General features: G+C 44.7%; 1 long non-coding RNA gene across 2 annotated transcripts; it reads right to left on the bottom strand.

Moving 5' to 3' along the window:
• Positions 1 to 1,552: 1,552 nt before the first annotated feature.
• Positions 1,553 to 13,166, bottom strand: LOC125162546 (uncharacterized). Of its 2 annotated transcripts, none has more exons than XR_007151080.1 (4): positions 12,891 to 13,166; positions 9,953 to 10,069; positions 4,604 to 4,644; positions 1,553 to 1,783 (listed from the first exon to the last, which is right to left on the bottom strand). It is a non-coding gene; the product is annotated as an uncharacterized LOC125162546 (long non-coding RNA). The 2 variants fall into 2 exon arrangements; XR_007151079.1 differs by having other exon boundaries at positions 9,953 to 10,066.
• Between the last annotated feature and the right edge of the window lie 8,469 nt (positions 13,167 to 21,635).

The raw sequence follows: 21,635 nt of genomic DNA, 5'->3' as shown, positions 1-21,635 counted from the left end.
AAAACTTTGGGGGAGAGGATGATCTCATCATAATATTTCTCTTAAATATATTCATCCCTTAAAGTGCTCATAATTCCCACAATTATATTTGGACTCTCAGATTTCTTTTAAAAAAGTAATTTTGCTTTGTTTTTTCTATCTGGCTCAGCATCTTTCATCTCTTTGGTAATGGGGTGCATATGCCATTTGGTAATGGGTGGTTTCTCTATACTGTATGATTGGTTTTAAGGACATGTGACATTGAAAGGCTGCCTGGGACCCTTCTTGTTTTAGCTATGATGGTGCCACAGTAAGGGGCCTCAACTTGGTATGAACTTGGGCAAATCATGTTGCATTTGCAATCATCGGTGTCCCTATGGGTTAGATGTCCATTAAATGGAAATGCTTTATACTTTGCTTCAGAGATCTGCTACAAGCATCAGATGAACTACAGTCTGTGTAAGAGTCTTGAAAATTGTAAAAGTTTGAAAGATGATGTAATGGTAAATTTTGTGTGTCAACTTGACTGGGCAACAAGAATGCCCACATTGAATATTATCTCTGGATATGTCTGTGAGGGTGTTTTTGGCTGAGATTAGCATTTCAGTTTGTGGACATGTGAGGTAGATTGTCCCTCACAGTGTGGATAGTCATCATCCAGTCCACGGAGGGTCTATATGAAACAGAAGCAGAGGAAGGGAGGATTCATCCCTCCAACTTGGATTCATAGCATTAGCTTCCCTGGTTCTCAGGCCTTCAGACCCACTGATTTAAACCCACCAGCTTTCCTGGGTCTTCAGCTTGCAGACAGCAGACTGTGGGATTATAAGCTTCCACAATCATATGAGACAATTCCTCATAATCATTCATTTGGTGACTCTCTCTCTCTCTCTCTCTCTCCATCTCCATACACACCATTGGTTCTGTTTCTCTGGGTAACCCTGACTAGTACAGGTAAGTATATGATACTTGACGCTTTCCAGGGCTTCTTAGAGAGCAGTCATTTGAAAAGGCAGCATTGGCAGAAGCTCAGGGGCTCATAACTCTAAGTAGAAAGCATTTTGGGGTTTATTTGGTTTATTTCTGGTTCTAATATCCTCAATTCAGTGCAATATATTTTACCTCCTTATGGAATACTTACTATGTGCCAAGCCCTATGCTAAGCAAAGATGGGGTGATATGGCAGAGAGATAAGTTACATAAAAGTTTTGTCCCCAAGTCTCACATTTGGGCTTTGATGGCGTCTATCACAATTTACCCAACCTTCGTGTTTGGCAAAGCCGTGTGTGCTTTAGCCAGGCCCTTGTGAAAGACGTGCCTGTGGCAAGGATTAAAGTATTAACACTTTAACACTTCTGCGAAGTATAAGGCCAAGGTAATGAGAGTGAAGGCAGAAAAGAGGAAGTGAGGCAAGGAAAGATGTAAAGCAGTGCAGTGCTGTGTTCCTGTGCCAGCTGGAGACAGCTTTATGAGAAGCATTATGAGGACACATTATATCCTTAGCAGGAATGGTCACTTGTCATACTGGGCTTCTTGGGAAGGTTTGCCAGGAAAAAAAAAAAACACAACAACACATTTTGAAGCAGTTAAAATTGAGGACAAAAGACTGTATGTATATGTCCAGTTTCCTTCCATTTCTGATTCTCTTTGGTCAAGGTTACAGAGAGAGTTGACCCAGTTGAACTTCCAGGTTGTGTTGTCTAGCCCATAGAGGATGATTGGAAAGCCACTTCCCATGCTCCATGATGATGTACTTGATACAAGTGCAGGAGTGAGGGGACAGCTTGGCAGAGGTGGAGTCTGGCTAAAAGAGTGAAAGAGACATTTTGGGTTATCCGAGAAGGCCTGCAACCTTTGGTCTTAAACACTGACGTCTCCTTCTCAAGGTTAGGAATACTTGCAGTCAAATAGAGCAATGGTGTAGTATGGCTCGGCTTCTAAATTCCTTCCTTCATCTCCATCTACTGGAAATGATTGCATCCTGCTGACAGCCTCCTAAGCTCAGAATCCTCATCCAGGGGCTTAACAGTAACAAAATGGCTTCTGTTGCCCCACCTCATCCTCCCCTGGGGACCCAATCTAGCCTTATCCTCTTCACAATCCCTTATGAGAGGGCCAGATCCTTATTAAGAAACACTATGGATTTTTAGAGTAAAAAATCTATAGAGAGACTTCAGAAACAGTCTGGGGAGATTATGAAGAAATGTGGGCCAGTTTTCCAAGGAGATTTTATAGAATATTCAATAGTACTCATGTCATAAAAGGCCTATGGAGGTTTCCAAAGCTGGAGCTGGCCCTGAATTATGATTCCCTGATGCAGAGCCCAGTGAAAGGTCACAGCATAACAGATTAGGGCTTGATTCTGAGGCGCTTGTAAAAATAGAGCCACCTCACTAAAATGCAGTGGGGATATTAATTTCCAGGGCTGAAGTTCAATTTAACAGAAAGACAGAGTAGAAAATAGAGCTGTCTTTTCAATCCCAGTGGTCATAATAGAACCCCACCCCACACCTCTCTGGAAACTGTCTCCTAGCCAGCTCCCAGACATTCTAAAACGTGCCTTGTGCTTTTCTTTCGGTGATAACTGGAGCTGAGTTGCTAGAGGGACAGCAATTACTGTTCACAGATGAGGAACCTGAGGCATTTGGAGGTTAATCTACTCTCTCACATGCACAGAACAAGTCAGGGGGTGAGCCAGTTTGCATTTAGTAAAATCCTACTCCTATCTGGGAGCAGATGACCACGTGTACATTTAACTTTTATATAAGAAGGAAGGCTGTTAACATGTATCCCTACTGTGTACGAGACCCCATGTGAAGGGCTTGACATCCTCTAACTCAATATTACAGTGAATTTGATAGGTTAATATTCTCTCCATTTATTAGGAACCTGAGGCTCAGGATGGTAAGGACATTGGTCTAAGGAAATTATGTAGCTGTTACAAGGCCTGGCACAGAGAAGGACTGGCTTCACATGGTCTGACTGGTGTAGATTCACTCTCCTCTTGACCCTACAGCATCTATTCTGTCTTCTCAGCAACTGGAACCTCCACTAGATTAGGAACTGTGTGCCCCCTCCCTGTCAGTACCTAGCTCAGGGTGGGGGCTCTTAAGGCTGCTGAGAGTAGGTGAGTTGGTGGAAACTCATATTTCTGGGTTCTTGGGAGGATCTGGCCTATTCTTTGAAACTGGTGTGAAACTTTAACTTGAATTTTCTCTCCTTAAGATTCAGTGAAACGTCAATCTGGGTAGATGGGAAGAATCTGAGGGTGAATTTGTTCAGTTAAATGAGAATGGGTCAGAGCCATTTGAAGGTCAGACAAGAGACCTCAGTTGATGAGGTGCAGAAAGACAAATGGAGAGGTCCTGATATTTCACCATTAAAAAAAATTTTTTTTAACGTTTATTCATTTTTGAGAGAGAGAGAGAGGGAGACAGTGCGAGCAGTGGAGGGGCAGAGAGGAGACACAGAATATAAAGCAGGCTCCAGGCTCCGAGCTGTCAGCACAGAGCCTGACAAGGGGCTCAAACTTATGAACTGCAAGATAATGACCTGAGCTGAAGTTGGATGCTTAACTGACTGAGCCACCCAGGTGCCCCAAGATTTCACCATTTTTTTTAAGATGGACTCAAAGTAGGCATTTAATTAACATCTCCTGGGTTTATGACAGTTGCTTCCTTGGACTCCCACCATTGGTCAACAGTGACTACTAGCCTAGGCTGGAACCCAGTGTGATGGCCAACTCATATGCCTAGGGGTAGTGGGAAGATCTCAGTTTTGTGAGGGTTCAACTCCAGGAGTTGTTGCCCAACAGGTGTTCTATGTAGGGCCTGGTGCCCGGTGCTCTTTCTGGAGGCAGAGGGGAAACAGAGGTAGAGGCAGACCCTGGGACTATGAATGGGGGTGGATGGGTTTTGGGCTTAGCCCCACCCAATGACTGAATTGAGGGAGGCACTAATGACAAAATGCATGCAGAAGTACCACACAAAACAGAGTGCTCTTATTATCTGCCTTCCCTGCTGCCTCAATTTGCTGGCCACCACCCTCCTGGTCCCTCTCAGGGCCCGTCAACAGGATGAAGGCATTCTACTGTTGCCAGAGCAGTGATGACAATGGTGAACTAATGAGGACATTATCTAAGGCAGTGATAGCTATATCTCCATGACCCTGGCCTGGGCTTACAAACAGGGACTCCAATTCGGCTGTGGTCTGTGATACTTGTTGCTATAGTATATATCACACTCCAAAAGGATCTCATTAGTGACCGGGGAAATCTTCCTCCCTGGCCCTTTTCTTTTCTATCAGTGAGCAGTTTTAATTGCGTTCAATCACCATTTTCGATGACCTCAATGTCATCTAGCCATTTTCTTATCTTCCAACTTCTTTGAGAGCATATTTGTGCATGTAGCCTGCACTTGGTGGGTGTGAAACAGTTGTACACAGGACAGTGAGCAGGGGATTAGATTGATGTTTAATGGAATTACCCATGAAGTGTCATGGCCTCCATATTTGTGCACAATGGAGAATCTATTTTCAGCTTACACCCTATCTGCAAGTTACTTTTCTAGGCAAGAAAACAAACAACAAATCCAAAAAAAAACCCCAAAAAACAGAATATACCCACCTACTTCCTATTACCACATTGTGACCAGAACACAGAGGCACCTAGAGAGAACAAAAGATTTGATCAGAGTAATTGGCTCTCAAATTTCAGTGTGTGTTACACTTTGGGAAAGAGGTCTTAAAATGTAGATGCATGAGCCACATCCTTGGAAGTTCAGATTTAGTAGATCTGAAGTAGGGACCAGGCACCTGCATTTTTTTGCAGCCTATTCAGGAAATTTCCATTCCTGGGCTGTACTTTTAGAACCACTGGATTAGAAAAATGAATTAAAGGCAGATAGCAGCAGGACCCTCCTACCCTGGCCTCCCCCCACACAGAGAAACCTTTCCTGGGTAATAGTTAATTAGCAGCTGGGGGATATAAACCTCTTCAGTGAGTCAGTTGATAAGAGTTCTACCGTCCGGTGGCCATATGCCCTTTTTTTTTTCTAGGGTCATGGTTGTTGTAGATCAATTAATACCTGTTAATTATTTTTAGTGTCTCCTTTCCCCCTTGAAAAGTGTCTGGGTTTGGACGATAAATTATATAGTCACCCCACTTTAAAGTGAACTTGGAGTAAGCCTTATAAAGGAAAGAAACATTGCTTCATAAAAACATAAGCTCCAAGGATGAGCTAATCACCTCCCTGACCAGTGTTCTTGGAATTTGAGGGTGGGAGGAATAAGTATATGTTTGCTCAGTGGTCCCCTCTAATGTCCCAAACTCGGGATCACCCCAGGAAGGCTAAAAAGCCCCTAATCTCATTGACATTTGTATGGCATAAATGATTAAAAAAGGCCACAGGCATGTTTCTAGAAGCATAACAATCTTATTAAAATCATGCCTCACTCTCAACAAATTCAAATCTGTTTACATCCACTTTCCTACATATGGTAGCAACAGAAAACATTCATTTGTTCTAATCTCAACCCACTTCTGGCTTGTTCAACATTCAGATTTTATTTTCACAAATACAGAACTGCATTCTACATTTGAGGATGTCATTTAAGGCCAAGAAACTCCAATAAAAAAGCATTTATCAGCAGTTAAGTTTGTTTGAGGATTACCCACTGCAAATAAAGCCAAGCTCCCCTTTAAACTGAAGCATGCTATTTCGGGAATGTGACCCCTTTCATGAATAAATGACATGGTGACATTTACAGATAAAGCAAGATTTAACTGCTATGAAAGGAGGTGACAAATGTCAGGATGTCAATAATGATCCGTGAACATAATGGTTTCTTGCCTGAGTGCTGAGCAGATACATAATGTAACTACTGCCTGCCAGTGTTCTGCAGGGAATGAGCCCTGCAGTCTGGGAACAACCTAGAAGGCTCCCAGAATCAGAAGACCATGAGTCTTGAATGGTGGGTACATGAGATGGGGTCTGAGTGCAGTCTGGCTAATCACTGAATCTATTAATTCTTTCATATTGCTCTCATATCCGCACTCCAGGAAAGATGAAGTTTTTCTATCATCGATGGCTAAATGTTGGCAGAGGAGGATTCAGATGTTGTGAAAGTAGCTTTCTTATTATGCCTTCATTTTCCTAAAGAGCCAAGAGTTTAGAGAAAGTGCCAGGAATAAGTATGCACTGTCACTAGCATGATGAGGCCAGGGCCGTGGGTGGTGCCTTGTGAGGTGGTGCAGGCATAGAGGCCCACACCAAGGGCATCTCCCTCACCAGCACGGGGCCAGCTAGCTGTCTCAGCAGCGTGTGGCTGGTCACAGAACACACTAGCCAGATTACAGGTGGCTCAGCTGGACCGGCTCACTCCTACAGCAACCCTTCATTCCCCTTCCTCTGGACCATTTCTCCTGGCTTGGATTCAGGGCACTGTTCCCTCCTCTTTCTATTCGTACATCTTTGAAGCTGTTTTTTGTTTTCTTTTACTGGCCTTTATCTCTTCTGTTAAAATTAGATGCTCTGGGGCAGTGGTAAATGTTCAACAACTAGCTCTTGGAAAACAAGTCCCAGTTAGTGTGCCGTTTTCTGTGACATAAATACTCTTTTCACCCTCCTCACCCCAGTTATTGCTCCCTTTACCAAGATGGAATTATCATTTTCATGCAGAGAACCCCAAGTGTCTATTTCAAGCCTGAGTAAGTCTCCGCAGATCCAGCCACATATAATGAATACAGAAGACAACTTCCTCTGCTCCACCTTTGCAATTGTCGTTCCTGATCCCCCACTTCTCTCACCTCCAAGGTGAGGTTATTCCTGACCTTTCTTCCTCTGTGATGCTTCCTGGGTCTGGCTCATGGTCTCCAGATCCACGGTGGCACCCAGTCCCCAGGTCTAGGCATTGTTCTCTTGTCTTATAATACGTCAAAACTCATGAGTGTCCCCATTGTTACCTCATTTAACAATAAAAATGAGAAAACAGGCTCTGGGCTGTTAGACTTGCTAGAGGCCCTGTGGTGTGTTGTATCCAAGTTGTGACTAGAACCCAGGTTTCTTGATTCCCAGGACCAGTGCTTTTTCTTGTGTGACACCCCATTTTACTTTGCTCCTAAAGGCCAGGGCCCAGTTAAAATCTCTACCTCCTCAGCCCCTGTACTCCCACCTGCCCCGCAGTGACCTCCTGGCCCTCCTCTGAGTGCCTGTGACAGGGCCACTTCATTGGTGGGAGGAGAAGAAGTTGTTGACAGTTACCATTCTGGAGCCTTTAGCACCATATGGTGGCACATTTTGCTTGGCCTTCCTTCAGCCTCTTGGTACAGATGTAATTTTCTTGACAAATACCATGGTCCTGTCCCCTGTGGCTGCCAGAAAAACTGTGAACTTTAAGAACAAGAGCAGGTCAGGAAGTGGGGTTGTCATAACTAGCACTGACAGGCCACCAGCCTCTATCAGCAGTGTTGAACAAGGCTTTGGGTTTTTTGGCTCTGCTGGGGAAAGTTTTTTTCCCTATGGGGAGGTCTTTCTAAGACAAAGGGATGACATCCCTCTCTCTTTCTGTACTTTGTAGGTCTAGATTACGCTCCCTGCCTTGTGTGCATGGGTAGCCCTAGGCTCTATTATGCTGTAAGGTGAAGCCAGAGGCCTTCCCAGACCTGGAATCTGTGAGTCTGGATCTGAGTGACAGGATTCAGTTTAGGGAAGGGAGAAGTTTTTGTTGACTGGAAGAGTCAAGGATGATTTTCTGGGCAAGGAATGTATGGGCAGAGCTTTGAAAACAGTCAGGAATTGGTGTGGCAGTGGAATCAGGACATCTGTGGTGAGGAGGAGGCTGCGGTGAAGAAGAGGCTGAGAGGAGGCGAAGAGTGGCTCTCCTCCTCAGGTCCATCTCCCATCTTCGTGAGTCTGCCAGTGAGAGCTCAGGCTGAGAAAGTGGGTCCTCTGGGGAGATGATGCAAAGGCGTAAATGACTTTAGAAATTTTCCTAAGAAGGGGAGCAGATGGGGGGCCCCTGTAGAGAATAGTCCTAACCCTGTAGGGGCCACAGAGTAGGGTGGGCCTAGGTCATAGGCCAGGGCAGCCATTCACCTGCTCACTTTCCCATATGTAGTCTGTGACTTCGCTGGCCACAGCGAGGCCCATGCCTTGGCCATTCCAAGAAGTCAGTGGGGCCACTGTGGGCAGCAGGGGTGCAGGCTGGGGGCCCTGCACATCCTTAGTAGGTTCTGAGGCATTGCCTCAGAGCCTGACTGACATTGTTCTTTCTCAATGAAAAACTAACTCACCTCCATCTTGCTTTGCTCCTACAAGCTGACAAGATTTCAACCCAAGGCAGGAGACTCTCAACACTGTCATAAAGTACATGTGGAGAAGAGCTAAGAGGTAAATGCATTTCACTGGAAGTCAGTTTTGTCTGGAAGTTTCCCTGTGGTTGGAAGTTTCTTTGAAAACTTGGTGATTATTAAGATGTCAGTGGTGGAGAGAATTTGCTGCTGCCTTCCCGCTGCCTAGCCCTGTCTGCTCTGACAGGCCTCCTCCTTGGTCCTCTCCACTGAGCAGGGCAGAGAAAAGACAAGGGACATTACAGGGTAATGGGTGGCAAAGAGCACTCGCTGAGGCCAGAGCCCTGCAGGGCTTGGTGGGGTATGTCCCGGCTACCTGTGCTGGAGCTCCTTGAAGATTTCTTTCTCTCTCCACATGTGACAGATCCCAGACAATTACCCAGCTAAAAAATACACACAGCCACAGAATCTGTCTTTGAAAGGAGCAGTGTTATATGGCCTGAGAAACTTTTAATGTGCTCTTTGCTTATGCAGAAGCAAAGCCAGAGCCTCACATGGGAAGAAGAGGTGGCCAAAGAGGACCTAAAACTGCTCTCTCTGACAGGGGGGGCTATGCCCTTGCTGTGTTCTGGGTAGGAACTCTGCCATTGTTATTCTGAGATGGTCTGTTTCGTTTGGGCTGGTGGAGTTGTGCAAAACAGGACAGAGGACTCCCAATTTGGGGAGCAAGGAGAAGGGTCCAGTAAACCGCCATCTGGAAGTGTCCGCAGCTTCATGGGGGAGTGTGTGAGCATATATGTGTGACGTGTGTGAGGGTCTGTGTTGTCTAAAGTGAGATCTGACCTCCATGCAGGAATTGCTTTGTTGATACACTAGAAGCTGTGGGTTCTGATACTCAACTTTGAGGCTTTCCTTTTTAGCACTGTATTCTCTTGGCTTGTCCTCACGCAGCACTGAAGTTCTGAAATTCTTTAGCTGAGTGTTGACCTTGGTATGGGGAATGACAGCAAAGAGGGTGCCCCCATGTGGGAAGAAGCAAAGCAGGAGGGGAGGGAACTCAAAGACCCGAGGTTAGCAGGAAGGAGCTCAGCAGATTGGTCTAGAACTAGCAGTGAGGAGCAGATCCTGCGGGGTTCAGAGCCAGCACTAAGGAGGTCTGCAAAGAGACATGGTCTTTTTGCAAGTGCAGAGGAGAAATTGAATTATTAATATTTATTTAGATGTAAAGGGTATTGGCGACCATGGAAGATAGCAAAATTAGGAATGCTTGCGTTTAACTATGTTTTTCTTCATGTAGCACTTTATCCATTTATTTTTTTAATGTTTATTTTTGAGAGAGGGAGAGAGACAGAGACAGAATGCAAATGCAGAGAGGGGCAGAGAGAGAGGGAGACACAGAATCCAAAGCAGGATCCAGGCTCTGAGCTGTCAGCACAGCTGAAGTCAGACGCTTAACTGACTGAGCCACCCAGAAGCCCCACACTTTATGCATTTAGTTGAAAACTATTTTGGGTTCAGGCTCTGTCAAGGATACAGAAGAGAAAAAGACCCAGTGTCTCTCAGAAATCTTTCCCTGGCTAGTGCTGCCGTCATTGCTTGTTGTCATCGTTGTTGTTGTTGTTGTTGTTGTTGTTGTTGTTATTACCACCACCACCACCACCACTACTGCTACCATTAGAGTCTTACTTGATTTAGGAATTTACAACTCCTGAGGGGAAAGCTGGATCTGCCCAGAACTCGCAACAGTGCTGCTCTAGTCTTGTATTCTGGTCCCCGGAGGCAGCTGTGGGCTGTGGTATCCTGCTGAGAAGGGACAGAGCATTCAGGGGCAGGGGGAAATTGTACTGACTCTTATTAGGTGGAAATAATTTTACTCTGAGAACTCTGTACAGAGTTAAGAGCAACATACATGTTGGGCTAGAGGTGGCATTGTGGAGACAGTCTCAAGTTTCTGCTTTTGAGAACTTGGACGCTTCTCTTCATGTTCTTCTTTAATCTTGTAGTCAAGGTGTCTGCCCCACTGGACTACAGGCTTCTGGAATTCAGAAGCTGTCTCCAGAGAGCAGAGCATGGGTCTGAGCACCCAGCAGGTCCCAGTCTACATTGGCTGAATTAAACAAAGCGCACAGAGCTCACTTCCGAGGGATTTTCTGTCTCTCCACCAGAGAGACCGCTTGAAATTAGCAGCCACTGGTGTTCATGGTTCCTTGAGAAGGACTGTTGGGCTGGCAGCCTTGGCCTTTCCTCTCTGTCTTAGGCATCCCAGCCAACATACCACAGACTGCATGGCTTAAACAACAGACATTTATTTCTCACAGTTCTAGAGGCTGGGGATCCAAAATTAGGGTGACCACCAGTTCAGTTCCTGCTGAGAGTCCTCTTTGTGGTTTGCAGACTGCTGTCTTCTTGTAATGTTCTTACATGGTGGAAAGAGATAGTGTTCAATCTTGTGTCTCCTTTTATAAAGGCACTGATCCCATCATGTGGTCTCTACCCTCATGACCTAATTACCTTCCAAAGGCCCCATTTTGAAATATGATCACATTGGGGATCAGGGCTACAACATACGGGTTTTGGAGGGATGGTCAGAAACATGTAGCCCAGAATACTCTCTGTATCCCCTTATCCCTGCCTTTGGGCCTCTTTGATTCCCTTACCTGGAGACAAATAGGAACCATGCTTTCTCTCTCATCATGCTCTGTTCCTGAAGGGCTGTAGCACCACTCAAGAGAATGGGCTTCCTACTCCAAGAGCTGTGTTCCCAGCCAGGTTTCTCAGAAGAGGGGAATATTGTTTTTTTGGAAATTATGTCCTCAGTGTCAGCCTGTGCCTCTCATTCTTTGGTCAGTTTGGTTCAACTTCAGACTCTGATGGTGTCCTTCTGACTCAGCTCCCTGGGGGTCTGTGCCCAGAGGGAATCCTGTGGCCACTGCTGCTGGAAGAGTGGGCATCGTGATAAAACAATGGCCGTGGGAATGCTGCAGGAAATGAGGCTTTTCACTCTCAGTGCTTTATCCTATTGAAACATCAGGGTTGTAATGATCCAGATAGCATGAGGGAAGTTAGGATGAAACCAAAGTGTTATGTTAACATATCTCTGAAAATAAATGTGACTTGTGCAAGTGTTTCTGGAAGAAATGTGTATGTGTGTGTGCCTGTTTGTGCCTGTATCTGTGTGTAAGCCTGTATGGGTCTGTATGGTGTGCATTACAATGTAGTTAGAAGATTATTATTTTAACCTAAAGTTTAGAAGAAAACATTGAGCTACAGTTTGTGTACCTATAGTTAATTTAAAAATATTTTCTTAACTACTATAATGAGAGAATAATTTAAACAGGACAATAAATCATAAAATTCAGTTTCCCCTTGACTAGTCCTTTGTGTTGCCCCAACGTCTGCTTCCTGCCTGTCCTGTCTCACCTTCCTGACGTTTGTATGTGTGGAACAATGGACACCAGTGGGATGAGCAGGGTCTTCCTGTGGCCTTTGCTTGACTGGGCTCTACAGTCAGAAGCGTGGCTCTCTGTGACTTTTAAACTTCTAGGATGAAGGGCATGATGCCAGTTTTCGGGTGTGGCATTTCTGTGAATGAGCCAAAAGCAGCTGGGGAACTATAAACATGTGTATATTATGAAGCAGTATGTAGCAGTCAGGCCTCAAAGGCTGATGTTTTCTTATATCCCACAGTTTTATGACCCCATACCTTTAAATATTCATTTCCATTGCTCTACATGAGGACATAAAGTCAGATTGTGCTTCTACAAGTCATGGTGGGTGCCATTCCCTGTGGTCCTAATAGCCACTTCCTTGGGAAAAGAGAATTGCCTCCTGCACGAACCCAGCCCGTGAGAGAGTGACAGCTCCAGGCCAGAAGAGCTGGCCTGACAATCAGTATTTGCAGTGTCCTCTGCCAAGGGTCATGTTAAGACACTCCTTTCTCTCTTTTTTCTTCTGGTGTCAGACCTAGTTACTGCATTATATGTATGTGTCTGTGGGTTAACACACCAGGAGGATTTGTACACCTTTCCCTTCAACCTGGGGCCCGCCCCACAGCTCCTGAAACATACCAGGTGGTCAATATCCATTTGTTGAACTAATGAAGGTCTCCCTCACAAAAGCTGCTGCTTCATTGTGGCTTTCACAAATGAATAACACTGGGGTGTAAGGAAAATATGCTGTGGGAAGAGCAAGTAATGAGGCCACACTGTCAGGTGAATTGGCAGAGTTATTCATTCACTACTTCACCTCACAGGTGAGGCCTGTGATTCAGGGGCGTGGTGCCAAGTGATACCTCTGGCCAGGGCAGGCACAGGTGATTGAGCTTCCATGGCAGTTAGAGACCTTCTTTGTGTGTGTGTGTGTGTGTGTGTGTGTGTGTGTGTGTGTGTGTGTGTGTGTGTGTGTGTGTGTGTGTGTGTGTGTGTGTGTGTGTGTGTGTGTGTGTGTGTGTGTGTGTGTGTGTGTGTGTGTGTGTGTGTGTGTGTGTGTGTGTGTGTGTGTGTGTGTGTGTGTGTGGTCCTTGGCCTGCAGTACATTTGTTGGCCGAGGAGAATTACTGGGCTTTTGAAACTGCTTACAGTTTATAAAAGTGACATAAGCTGAGTACACAGTTTATTTTACTTACGGAGTATCCTTCAGTTCTTCAGTTTCTTAGTCCCTGGGCACATAGAATCACTGATAAGCTGAATCATTTCAGCTATGTACACAATCAGTATTATTGGGTAGGGCATCAGTTCTGGAGTGATCAGGAAATCAGGATCTGGGGCAAGACCCACAATGCCCCACAGCAAACACTTAACATTTTACGTCTCTGTGTTTGATTTTCTTATATCAACAACATCCTTAGTTCATCTAAGCTCATATTAATGGAACATGACCATTGAATGAGAAAGGAGGCTCCGAGTTGGGGTCATAGAATGTTGAAATGTAGTATTGTGACCTAATGTTAAACATGATGTTAGAATACCTGTCTGTTGCAACATTTCTGCTCTCCTGTATCTCTTGAATTTTTTCATAAGAGCAAGATGCAGCCCACTGAACACACTGTCCCCGCCCCAGCGTGACTGATGACTTCCAGGTTTGATTGGAACAAAATGATGTAGAGAGTGTGGCAGGCATGTGGTCAGTGGGCCTCACATCCAGGCATTTCCCATGAAATGTGAAGAGTCACGCTACAGCCATCGAAGCCAGACTTGGCTCGTCATCTTCACTCTCTCTTTCTATGATTTAGGGGCTCACTTCTCCCCCCACATCCTTCTGTGCCACCTTCCATTATTATATGTTGATACCGACTGCATGATTGGTAGCTGTCACATTGCAAGTTATAAAGCACTTGCCCATTCAATAGCCACCATGTTTCTCATACCACCCCTGTGAGGTGGGCCAGATGACTGTTGGCAACCCATTTATACAAGTCTAGAAACTAAGGCTCAGAGAGGTCAAGTGACTTATTCAGAACCATCCAGCTGATAGGAGACAGGGCTGGCACCAGAACTCTGCACTGTTGAGTTCTAAGCCAGTGCCATCTATGCTCCCAGCTCACTGTTGCCCTAAACCAAGAACTGCCTTTCTGAAAAGGAACAGTGTGTTTCCCCCAGTGATGCTTGACCTTAACAAATCATTTCAATCTTACTCTTTGAAATGTCTGAAGTAAATGGTGGTTTTATCCCCACACAACCTCTTTTCTAGCCTCTCAACTCCATTTTTGGGTGCTGGCCTGATGCCATTCCAGGGTTGTGGATGAGATTATTTCTGATCCCTTCTGCTCTCTGCCCTCCATGTGTCCTTAGAGAGGAGCCTGGAAAGAGCCAGGCCTGGGCAGTAAGAGCATGTGGTCTGCCCTGGCTGGCTTCTCCTTGGAGAACGTGTGTGAATGTAGCTGTGCAAGGCTTGGCTCACAGCAGGGACTCGATAAACATTAGTTCAATGAAAACTTCAGAATCCAAACAGTGACACAAGGTGAGGCATGGTCTAAATGGTGAGTTAAGAGCATTTGCCTTTGGGGTCCCTGTCTCTCTGGCAGCTCCCTCAGTGCTCCTGACATCTACTTTCAGAGGATTTGTGCTTTTCATTTTCTAAACATGTTCTCAGAAAAGGCCAGAGATTCATCGATTCTTAAAAATGACTGATGTTGGTATTCAGATAGACTTTGGGGATTAGAAGAAGTAAAGCCCAAATAAAGAAAAGAAGTCTTGGCAACAGAATTCTTGACATTGGGCAGCGCGTGGGGCCACAAGTGGGACCAGGAGAAAGAATCTTTGGGTTCCCTTCTCCTGAATAAAGTTCTTCTGAAAAGGAACTGAACCAAGTTCTCCTGCCATGGCTGGAATCTGGCAGTTAGAAAAGATTGTAGATGCTGCAGCATTGCACTGGTAAGCTGTGCTTTCTGCCCAGTTCTGGGCATAGCACACTCCCTTTCCTCCCTGAGCCAACTGAATTAATTGGGAAAGGGACAGAGCCCCAGTGACTTGTGCTCTGACAGGCCTGGTCTCTTTGAGCTCGGTGACAGGCAGCCAGACTTCAAAGGCCCTCTGTGCCCTCCTCCTTTTACCCTTCCTGTCAAGAGAGGCTGCAGAGGAGTGAGTGCTGGGGCTGGGGGAGGGCAGCCGGGAGTCTGTCTCCCTGACATTTGTCCTTCCCTTGCTGCCGACAGCCAACTCCAGACCAGCTCTGTAGCCTGCTGCCACGGCCCCTCCAACCTCTCACACCAGGGAGACAGCTCGGCCTCTAAATTTAGCAGGAGGAGAGGAAAGGGAGGTCAGCGTGTGCAGGGTGAGGGCCGAAGGTGGAAGCAGAATGAAAGCGACAGTGGACAAGCGGGGGGCAGTGAGAAACAGAAGAGGGAACAAGGGCAGGGGCTTCATGGCTGAGTGGCTGGTAGGGACTGAGAGAGAGAGAGAGGCGAGTCTTTTAAAGAGTTTGTAAAAATGTAACATGTGAATTTTCACTATTAGTAGCACGGGGCATTACTGATGTCAGTTTGCATTTGTGAGGAGGCTGAGATGGAGCTCTCTTGTCATGCAGCGCTAACCAGCCTGTTGAAGTGGTTATAGCGGCTGTAACCAAAATGGGACCAGTAGAAAGAAGGCAAGGCAGTTCAGGGGGAACTTACTCAGCACTTACTATGAGCCAGGACTGGAATTTGCACATTTCACTGCTTTACCTCATTTAATCTCACAATAGGTGGGTGGGATAGGCTTCAGGATAATTTCCTTTTTGGATTATGGATTAAAACTGTGGCTCACCTTGCAGATTTTAGGTGAATACTCTAGAATTCTATTAAATCTGTCAGATTATCAACCCATGCTCTTCGCACTCCTATAATAAATGAATGTGATTGCGTTGAAACCTCTCCCACCAGAACGTTAGTCCGGAGCTCTGACCTCTTCCTTCAAAAAAAGTCCCATTTCTTACTTTTCTCTTTGATGGACATGAGAGTGATTTGTCCTTTTAATTCTCTGGTGATTTTGTTTACACTGTTGCTTACCTTAGCAGACCATGTATGTCTTGAAGGGGGCTCAGATGAGTTTCAGGAAGATTACCTCATCAGATCAGAGCTGAAACTCTAAATCAAAGCACATGTGTGGCTGGTTGGGGCTATCAAAGCTTAATGTCTTCAGTAGTCAGACATGCCTATGTGAAATATCCTGACATCTCAAAGGGAAACTTTTGGGCAAGAGAAGCATTGAGATGGAGACGTGTCCTTAGCCAGACAGGATGCCACATTCAGCAAGGAACAACTGTAGCATGAACGCATCCTCTGAATTTTACAATTCTCCTTTTTTGTTTTAATGGCTGAATGACAAGATTGAGTTATTCTGAAGTATCTTTATCACTGCACTATTACCACCCATTGCTTGGCAGCCAAGAGTTTGAACAGTCATCGGCGAGAGGACCAGCATTTCCAGGTGCGTGTCTGGTTCTGCTTGGCACTGCTGTGGGGCTTGGCGCTGGACAGCAGACTCTCAGCTGGCTTCTGTCTTTGTGAGCACATAGTCAGATGAGTGAAGGAAGGGCTTGTCCTGAAAGGATCTTCTTTTTTTTTTTTTTTTTAAGCTAACCCCTCAATGAATCCTGGAAGTAGTTTTAAAAAGGGAAAAGGTAGAGCAGGCCTCTGAAAGGAGTGTGTGTGTGTGTGTGTGTGTGTGTGTGTGTGTGTATGTGTGTGTTTGAAGGAGGAGAGGGAGGGGAAAGATGAGGTCCTAGCACGTGGTGAAAGATAAATGTTTGAGGGTTCTCAGGTTCTCTTCGCAGCTGCATTCCCATCAACTACATATGCTGACATGCAGGTCAGGAACCTGGCCGCCCTCCATCCTAGCATCCTAGCATTCTCTGTAGCCTGCATGACCACTGCTCTTCCCTGGTGCCCAGCGCTGGCTGGGAAGGTGGCTGTTTGCTCTTTAACAGGCCAGACTCTGCCTCTCCCACCCCACCTGGTAGACGACATGGTGACCTCCAGAGTGTCGGGAGCATAGGATTCCCTGCTCTGTGCACAAATGCACCCACGTGAGCAGTACAGGCCTATTTGTTGTACAAGAAATGACTGCCGTGTTATGAAACGTGCCTTGTTTCCCCTGCAGCTCTTTTTATGTTAAAGCCTGTCTCTCCCAGTGTTATCTGATGGTTTCCTAGGAGATGCCCTCACTGGCCAAGCTCTCTGCTGATGCAGGAGTTGGATATTATCTATAGGCACTAAATATCTGCTTTGTTCACTCAGCACTGTTCTGCCCTTTCTCCCTGGGCTGGTGGCTAGTTTCTTGCAAGGGTCCCTAATGGCTACACAGAGAGGGAAAGGCTAAACGTATCTGCCTTCCCACATCTTCCGCAGCCATGAGCTGGGCTCTGTCTCTGCTCTGATAGATTTGTTCACTAGTCATTTTTCATTTCAGGCTAATATAAAGAATTTGTTAGTTGCCGGTGGGTTTTCTAAGTTGAGAAAAAGTTGGCACCCAGACACGTTGCCAGATTTCATATGATGGAGCACAGAGACCCCTTCCTCAGAAGGGTAGGTGAAGTTATCTATTTTTATTGCACCTCAGGTTCTATCTCTATAAAATGGAACCTCTGTGGGACACCTAGAAGCATCGGCAACAGCTGCTAGAAACTTAAAGTAGGGAGCTTTGCTTCCTGTTTGTTAGTCTTCTTTGACAGAGAGGTCCAAATATAGCTCCAGGCTGGCTTTCCATAATGTGATGAGAAGACAGGGAATCCCTGAAGTTTGAGGGAGCCTGCTGTCACTGTGGGAGGAGGGCTTGACAACTTGGGCAGTATCCACACAAAGATACAATTTCTAATCTGTCAAAACTGCTTTTTCTTAGAAGCCCTGATTATATTAATACATTATCTGATCTGATTGTGCCTCTCTTAGAAATTTTCTTCTTACAACTGTAACCAAAGAGAACCAAGTTAATCTGATGTCAGGAAATAAATACCCCCCTTGGGGGGAAACATATGCATATCTGTGTTATTTCTGAACATGAATTTAAAGGTAAATCACATATATCATGGTTTAGCACTAGATTTCTGAAGTGAGATGTCATAGAAGATGACAAACAGGACCTGAAAGGAAATAACTGTTAAAAGAAAATTTGACATAAATGAGTGTCTGAGAGTAAAATGAAGCTTCAACCCATTTCCTGCAACGGCATAAGAACAGGAAGTAAAAGAAAAATAGAAGGCCACTATTTGGTTAAGTGAAGCAAAATATCCTGAGAGACCAAATAAATCAGTATTTACTTTAAAAAGGCAACCTTTTTCTTATCTCCTGTCATCCCCAGCCCTGTATGGAGGGACACCTATTTGGTTGAGTTCATCAAGAGGGTCCCAAAATACAATGAGCACAAGTGCTTGAATAGGTGACCCAGTCTGTGCCTACACTGCAGCTGTTTGCAAACAGAATTATATCATCTACACTCTGACAGCTTCATTTATCCATTCTTTAACTGTAGATATTTGTCTCTGGGTGGGCCAGCTGTGTGGTCAAAGTTAAATCTGACATCATGACACGTTAGATAACAAGCTTAATCTGATTCTTGTGCCCCAAATAAGGTTACATACACAGAGTGCTACTAGGAGGCCCCGTTCAGGTCGTCCTTAGGCCTCTGCAACCTTCCAGTTATTGGGAAAGACTTGACTCCTGGGGCCTCTAGAGTACCATCCAAAGTAGTGGTATTCAAGCTTGTTTGATTGGGACCCACAGTTTGATTATTGGCATTGGAATGCCAACTAGGACACAAATATGTAAAAATCTATACATATAGATAATAATGAAACAAACATCCCACAAAACAGTATTTTATCCCACTATGTTGGATAAACTGATATTTTTCATTCCATTCCATTTCATTCCATTGCAAATAATTGATTATAGTTCTCTAAATTTCACTACCCTGATGCTGATCTAGAACCAGGTGTAGGGTAGAAAAGGGACAACTTAGGATCATGTCTTTACGGCTGTCATTCTCCTTGAAGGCCCGGTAGAGGACAGCTTCATGTAGCAGCCCCTACCATATTTGAATGACATCTGACAAAATATTGTAAAAACACACCCCATTTAAAAGCTTTGATGGAATATCATTTTGTTTCACCATAGTAGATTGAAACAAATACAAGTTATTTGAAGTGAACTTTATTTATTTTGACAGACAGTGTGAGTGGGGGAGGGGCAGAGAGAGGGAGAGAGAGAGAATCCCAAGCAGGCTCCATGCTGCCTTGACCCAGGGCTCAAACTCAGGAAACTGTGAGATCATGACCTGAGCTGTAACCAAGAGTCAGACGCTTAACCAACTGAGCCACCCAGGTGCCCTGCGAACTTTAATATTACAAGTGTTATATTGATTTATTAAAAAAAAGTAATAATCTTTTTCTTTAAATTTACTTTGGAAAGAGAACAGAAATGAATATTAGTATTTGTTGAGGTCTTATATATGCTTAATATTATAATACATGTTATTTTACTAATCCTCAGGTTTACTCTGAAAGGGGAGTATTATAATTTTTTCAGATAAGGAAACTGAGGTGCAAGAAAATTTAAATGATATGCGTAACTCTATACAAGTCCTCAGTGAGGGAGCCACGATTCATATGTGGGTCTGTTTCACTGTAAAGCAGGTGCCCTTTCACCTACATTTCACTACATTCCATATAAACCTCCAACTGAGCTCCAACTTTAAGACAGATGACTGACATTTTTCTAAGAGGTTATGTGGCTGCTCCTGGGTTCAGAGATACTCTAAAAGTAACTGAAACAAGGAGTTTGTTTGTTTGTTTGTTTGTTTGTTTATTTATTTATTTATTTATTTATTTTTATTCCATGATAAACATTTCCTGGGTAAGAGACCCCGTTCTGGCTCTTACTTAGAACACAGGTTGAGTTTGCAGTTGGACTAGTGATGTTAGAATTTTTCAAACACAAAAACCTGTGAATGGTCATACACACTTGAGATAAAAAATACTCTGCTCTTCCAAAGAGCAGCCTGTACTGGTCTGCTGAGAGGCTGCGCTGTTGCTGGATGATGTTTGGCTGGAGGATTTGATTGTTAGTCCTGGGACAGGACACGAAATAAGAGGTTAGTATTGCAGGAGGGAGGTCTGGCTCTGGACATTGAAGATATGGGTTCCAACACAGAATGAGCCACTATGCTGCCGTGCAAAAACTACTTAATCCCCTTGAGCCTATTTCCTCATCTGGAAAACGAGGTAAATTATAACATCTATTTGTAGAACTGTTGTATGAGGATTATATAAGTAAAGCTCATAGTAATAATATTGGATTTTATCACTATTATTATTATCACTCAGAGCATTCAGCTTTGCTGTCTTCAATACTCAGTATTTGCATTCATGTCCAGTTTTGGGTGCTGGGTAGAAATGAAGCCTTTGTACCTGCCACCAGAGAGGGGTATCCATTTTTTAGGAACCCACAAGATGACCATTTGCCTATCTGAAAGCACCCGATTCTTTAGTGTCTTATGTTACTAAAAAGGGGTCTTTTTTGAAAACAGCGAGGCCTTAAGGAGAAATTAGATCTTACCCTGAATTCAAATCCTTTCTAGATTTCAATTTCCTACACTCTCCTCTTTGCCCCTCTTATCTAGAAGAGGCACATTGTGGGTTGTGACTCACTAATGGGACCAATATTAATAGGAAAGAAGGTTCAGAAGCAGAGATAAAATTCTGGTGTAATAGTAGAACATGCAAATGGATTTGTCAAAAATGTCCTGCCAAACGTCTTTGAACCGATGAAGGCACAGTTGAGAACGCCTCCTAATGTGTAGGCTTGTTGACCATTTTGCTTTTAAAGCCTCAAAGAAGTTACTCCACCAAATTAGCTGAGTTGAGTAGAAATGGGTCAAAGAAGGAACAAAGGCTTTAACTGAACACTGAAGGCAGGTAAAAAAACCCAGGTTCTCAACTTGAAATTTCCACAGGATCATTTTTCTCCCTGGTTCTTTCTGGTGCTAGCTCCACAGATGAAACCAGAAGAGATGGGTGGAGAGTTATATTGTCTCAGACCAGTCACTTGTTCCAAAGGGTCACATTTGGGAAGAAGCTCACTAGTATTTGAGACAAACAAGTCAGAAGTCGATGTCTTAGATGGGGAGGTACTGAGAAGCATTAGCTCTCAGAGACACAGTATGCCACAAATCAGAATGAAGCTCCAAATTAGAGTTTGCCCTTGTTTGGGATTGGGTAGCCTATAAAACTGCCTGAAGGTGGGTGGCAGCAGCAGATAGTGAGCTATGAGGCTTCCTGCTAACTGGAGTTGTCTGAGGAAGATGGACTGTCCCTAAGGGGGCCACACGCTGCTCAAAAGATTTGTCATGATTCAAATGCTGCTCAGTTATTGGAAGGACAGTGGTGCCCAAGGGGTAGACCACCATTCTGGACCTTTCCTTGGGACCAATAACACAGTAATGAAGAGGTGCTCTGTCGCTTGTCAGGATACAGCTGTGGTTCCTGGCTGCTGGTTATGTCCTAATGCTGGTGCAATGCCAACAGCAAAATGAATCATCTTAGGTTTTCATGCTGCGCCTTTTGCTTCAGGCTCTGACTTTGTCATGGGACATCTGTACATAGCAGTTGGCTGCTAATGTCACATGCTGGGTCAGAGAACCACTTCTCCATATCTCTGTGTTACAGAATGTATAGAAACCCAAGGAAGATGCCTATTCCTCTGTCTGTTCCATCCAGGGTCATGACCTTCAAATATATCCTGTCTCCTCAGTCATGCCTCCCTTCCCGACATCCTGTGGTCAAAGATGTAGACTCAGGCTCTCTCTAGTCTACCTCGTCATTCCAGCTCTCCCTTTCCACCTCAGACTTCAGAGTCCACTTCTGGCCCCTATTTGTCAATTTTCTACTCAATCTT

Source organism: Prionailurus viverrinus, chromosome A3 (assembly GCF_022837055.1).
Source record: "Prionailurus viverrinus isolate Anna chromosome A3, UM_Priviv_1.0, whole genome shotgun sequence".
Taxonomy (NCBI): domain Eukaryota; kingdom Metazoa; phylum Chordata; class Mammalia; order Carnivora; family Felidae; genus Prionailurus; species Prionailurus viverrinus.
Note: the sequence above shows the minus strand (reverse complement) of the source record. Positions and strands in the feature narration are given on the sequence as shown.